The sequence below is a fragment of the Peromyscus maniculatus genome, chromosome 9 (genome assembly GCF_049852395.1).
Source record: "Peromyscus maniculatus bairdii isolate BWxNUB_F1_BW_parent chromosome 9, HU_Pman_BW_mat_3.1, whole genome shotgun sequence".
NCBI lineage: Eukaryota > Metazoa > Chordata > Mammalia > Rodentia > Cricetidae > Peromyscus > Peromyscus maniculatus.
The window spans coordinates 24,648,586-24,653,978 of NC_134860.1; the positions used below are offsets into that span (position 1 = coordinate 24,648,586).

At 44.9% G+C, this 5,393-nt stretch overlaps 1 long non-coding RNA gene across 1 annotated transcript; it reads right to left on the reverse strand.

Annotated features, from left to right (window-relative positions):
• Positions 1–1,977: 1,977 nt before the first annotated feature.
• Positions 1,978–5,072, reverse strand: LOC143267147 (uncharacterized). Its single transcript, XR_013042059.1, has 2 exons — positions 4,939–5,072; positions 1,978–3,756 (listed from the first exon to the last, which is right to left on the reverse strand). It is a non-coding gene; the product is annotated as an uncharacterized LOC143267147 (long non-coding RNA).
• Positions 5,073–5,393: the final 321 nt, after the last annotated feature.

Consider the following 5,393-nt stretch of genomic DNA (forward strand, 5'->3'; position numbering starts at 1 on the left):
TATATCATTGTTCAGTGACTCATTCTATTATCAGTTACTGAAACTCTAGCATTAGCAAAATTTTACGAATTGTTAAATTAATTGTTTTCCACATTTAATTATTTTTTGTGTGTGCAAATGCTCATACTTCATGCATGAGTATTGAAGTCGGAGAATAATTTTCAGGAGTCCATTCTCTCCTTCCATCATGTGGAAGTGATTTAGGATTGAATTCAGGTCATCAGGCTTGGCAATAAGGACTCATCAGATTGTTAATTATTTTGTTTGGTTTTTGTTTTTTTGAGACAGAGTCTCACTATCTAGTCCTGGCTGTTCTGGAATTCACTGTGTAGACTAGGCTGGCCTCAAACTCACAGAGATCCCCCTGCTTCAGCCTTCTGAGTGCTGGGGTTCAAGTCATGTGCCACTACAACCAGCTTAAACTGTTAAATTAAAAAAACAGTTCTTTCAGCCGGGCAGTGGTGGCGCACGCCTTTAATCCCAGCACTAGGGAGGCAGAGGCAGGCAGATCTCTGTGAGTTCAAGGCCAGCCTGGTCTCCAAAGCGAGTTCCAAGAAAGGCACAAAGCTACACAGAGAAACCCTGTCTTGAAAAACCAAAAAAACAAACAAACAAACAAACAAAAAAACAGTTCTTTCTTGGTGTGGTGGTACAAGTCACAAGTCCATGTTCTCGGCACTGGCACTCAAGGTCAGCCTAGGCTATAGACAGAAAAAGAAAAAAAAAAATCCCCTTTGACCATTAAGCTTTCTTCCCCCACCCCAATACCTTAATGTTTCTTTCCTTAATTGAGTTCTATTATTCCTTCTGTCTAGATTTATTCAAGAAAAGAACCAGACACATATACAAATACACATGTACAAATACACATATACATCATACATATACACATGCACACACCCAGTTAGTAAATTGTTCTTGGGGACCTACTTTGTGCAAAGATCCATTCCAGGTGCTTGGATACAACAGTGAACAAAACCAGTATCCCTGCTTCGTATTGCTCACTTCTCACAGGGCATGGAAACTCAGTGAACAAGACACTTCAGTTCCTATAGAAACACAGCTAACTACATCTCTAATAAGATGCCACATTCCTTGAAGGGCAGAGATGATTCGCCCTTGTCTTGTCATACAGCCCTAAAAATAGCACTCAGGGAGCACACGCCATGTGCATTCTCTCCAGACCTTTGCTGAAAGAATGTTCATATGTGAGTGTCTGTGTCATTGGCTGCCCAATGTGTGGGAGTCAGAAGAGCAAGTGATCCCCTGGAACTCGAGGTATAGGTGGTTATGAACTGTCTGATGTGAGTGTAAGGTCCTCTGGAGGAGCCAAGTGCTCTGAACCCTGAGGTAGCTCTCCAATGCCTTTTGGAGATTTTGAGTCAAAGTCCTACAAATCCTAGGATGGCCTCAGACTCTCTTTGTGGGAGGAAGGTTTTAAACTTCTGATCCTCCTTCTCCAGGGATTATGGCTGTGTGTCAACAGACCTCCTAGGGATCGACCCAAGGCCTTCATACATGAGGAACAAGGACTTTTACCAACCGAGCCATATACTCAGCACTTCACTGAAAGATTTTTTAATGAAGTAAATGTGTATCTCTTTATAGTGCTTTGGATAAAATTTCTTTAAGAAAAACTTACACTTTTAGTAATCTTACATCATTCAAATGTATTTAGTCAGCGTTCTCTCTTGTGTTAGAAATTGGATGTGGGGGGCTGGAGAGATAACTCAGTGATTAAGAGCATTGACTGTTCTTCCAAAGGTCCTGGGTTCAACTCCCAGTTCCCACATGGCAGCTCACAACTGTCTGTAAATACAGTTCTAGGAGATCTGACTCCCTTACACAGACATACATGCAGGCAAAACACCAGTGCCATTAAAAAAAAAAAAAAAAAAAAAAAAGGAAAGGAAGGAAGAAAGAAAAGAAAAAAGAAATGAGATGTGAAGTAGCTTTGGCCAAAAACAAAGCAAAAACTTTAGGAGTGATTATTTTGTTTTATTTTATCAAGACAGAATTCCATGTAGTCCAGGCTAGCCTTGAACAAGCTGTATCCTCCTATCTCTACTTCCAAAGGACTGGGATTCCAGGAATACACTACTGTGCTCAGGGAAAAATCATAATTGAAACCGCAACAACAAAACCCACTATGCTTTAATGAGTGGTGATCCAAATGTTCTGAAGGACACATGACACCACAAACTCTAATTCTCAGCACTCTCTGTCATCTCTCCAGCTGTGACTTCATTTCTCTACTTCTGAAACTGGCCTCTTTTATCTGGTAAGGATGACCACACTTTCAAGGCTCAAATCCCACACTCCTTTGCAAGAGAACCCAAGGATCATCACCAGTCTCTCATCTGAGAAGCTCCGAGTCAGCTGTGCTAGAGGCGTGACGTGAATCTGGTGCAAGCAGTTCTGGTAGCTCCGTGGCTAAAGGACCAAGTCGGCGTGGAACACTGACCCCAGGGCCTGGAAGACTTGACCCCGGGGCCTTGATTCTTGAACATACTGGATATCAAACTTAGAAGCAGTGGGGGCTGCTGTGATAAAATCTGAGACTGTCTCATCAGCCTCCTTCCCGAGAAGGTATATTCATGATTAAGTGAGATATAAGCAGAATTATTCTGGAAAGAGTAGATAGATCCTGCTAGCCAGAGTCAGGATAGTTAGCCATAAAGTCAGGTGTGTTGATTTGGAAGAGGCCTGGAGTGTCTTTTACATGTGTCTGTGTGTTTACAAAGTATATAGATCAGGAGTTCTTTTGTAATAACCACAGATTGTATGTAAAAAATATGTAAAGATTTTTACATTTAAAAGCAAGAAAATAGTGACTGGAGAGATCGCTCAGCAGTTAAGAACACTTCTTGTTCTTACAGAGGACCCAGATTTGATTCCCAGCACCTTCAGGGTGACTTACAACTATTTGTAACTCCAGTTCTGGGGAATATATCACCCTCTTCTGCCAGAGGAAGTCCTGCACACACATACTGTGCCAGACATATATTTAGGTAAAACTACCCTACCCAGACAATATAAACAAACAAACCTAACGTCTTCAAACTAAGACATTAATGTAAAAATGTTCAGCAAACATGCATTCCATTTATTTAAAAATATCAATGTCCCAAGAAAACAACCTGGAGTTTATCTTTGTTTTCCTCTTGGTAATGAGAGCTTTCTCCTGTAAATGACAGTGAGTCCGATCAGGTAACTGTCTCCTTCCTTCAGTGGCCAGGCTGAGCAGCCTCAGTTGGTTTTCACGGTCTTGACATTTCTGCCAGTCATTTGTACAGGCAGGGCACAGACAGTTTTTTTCTGAGTCTGGTGAACACGGTAACAGCAGGCAGTCTTACCAGCATCATTCAATTATATATGGTAGGGATGACGGACAGTTTCCTGCAGCATACAAAAGGCCCAGTTTCAAGCTTCAATCTCCACACTCTGCTGAGCTGACATGCAAAGCGTTTTCAGATCCCTGAAGGCTTCCGGCTGTCTTGGGACTGACCGTGGACTCAGGCTGCCCCGCCAGCCCGCAGCAGGCAGCTGCCTATTTTTACTTTCCGCCTCTGTCACATCCTTAACAGACTCCATTCTCAACTCCTTTCTTCCTCTTTCCACCATAGTCTTCAAATCTTACGCACTCATTTACCGAAGAAAGATCGACTCTCAAAGTAAAGGCAGGTAGAATGGCCGAGCCGTCAGTGTCTAGTCCAAACTCACAGTTTCCTCTTGTTTCTTTTTTCTCATCGCCCCCTGAATTGAGAGGACCAACGGCAGGAAGGGTGGTGACTCAAATCCAGGGCCCCAGAAAACAAACACCCACGAATGACTCAGAAGCTGGAGCCCGGGAGATTCCAAGGTTTTCCTTGCTAAAAAGTTCGTGTGTGGACAGCACCACCGGATCCCGGTGGGCTCCTCGCACTGGCTCTACAGAGCGGGCTGCGGGTCCGCTGTGTCACCCGCCCCGGGGGAGTTTACTGGGTCGGGGAGGATGACTGGGACTCGAATTTCTTTTTACCAAATGTCGTAGAAAATCCAACATATCCTGTGTGAGTCAGGCCGAGCGCTTCGCATCTGGTTTACAGTCTTAGTCACCGCTCTCAGCCCTTGGTGTAATTGTGATTTTAATTAGACACAGGCCATCGGAGTGGAGGCGGAGGGCTTTCATCTACACCGCCTTTTTTTTTTTCCCCTGGCTGTGTGGTCTTAGGTGGGCCACTTGGATCTTAGAATGATAAAGGAATTACTTTTATTTTAGCACTTTTTCCCCCTCTCTCAGAAGTTTAAAGGACTTTCCTGAACTTCGCATTTACATTTTTTAAATGGCAAAGATGGGAGTTTTGTGGCAAAACGCTTTGAATTCCTGAGATGAAAGAGAGCTCATAAAGAGAAGCTAACCTCGTTTAATTTCTAAGCAGCATCTCACATACGTGTGTGGACAGATGTAATTCGAGGCAGCTGGGGTAAGGTTCACGTCTGTGATCTCCCTGTCTCTACCCGGCTCTTTTCGCTCTTGTTTCCCGAGCCAAAGCCTGTGTGGTCGTCAGGCATCAGGCTTGAGCTGTGGAGGTACCCCTGCCCCCCAGCCTCCAACCCTACACAGCCTCCAACCCCCCAGCCTCCAACCCCACAGCCTCCAACCCCCCAGCCTCCAACCCCCCACAGCCTCCAACGCCCCCACAGCCTCCAACCCTACAGCATCCGACCCCACAGCCTCCAACCCCCCCAGCCTCCAACCCCCCCAGCCTCCAACCCCCCCCACAGCCTCCAACCCCCCAGCCTCCGACCCCCCACAGCCTCCGACCCCCCACAGCCTCCAACCCCACAGCCTCCAACCCCACACCTGGGCACCGTACTTTGGCCAGCGGTCCAGTGGGATTGAGCACAGTCCCCTGGGGGAAGAAAATAGAGTGTAGGTCAGAAGAGAAAGTGTACCTTCGAAAGGTCTTGCTGGCTTGGCCTCCAAAGTCTCCCTGATTCTTGGGGTGATACTTAAGAGAAACACAGTGTCAATCATCCATACTGGGAAGACGTTGACAGATCCCTCAGGGATTTGGAAGCAACCATTGCCTGCCTTCCTACCTGCCGTAGATAACGTCATTTTCACCTCTGCCTCATTGAGCACGGAGTGTTTCTCTTCCTAGTTTCATGCTTACTTAACATGTTCTGCATATGCAAATATGCAGATACTTTGAAATGTATGCAATAATGGATTACAATAGGAAAATGGAAAATTCCAGCTGCTTTTTAGACTGTGGGGTCTGGATATTTCTTTACTTTTTTTATGTTTCCACGAGAAGATTGAGAACTTGAATTTCTCCATTGACTCTCCTTAAGGTTCCGAAGTAATGGAGTTGTACAGTTTAAGAGGTAAATGATATTTGTTACAG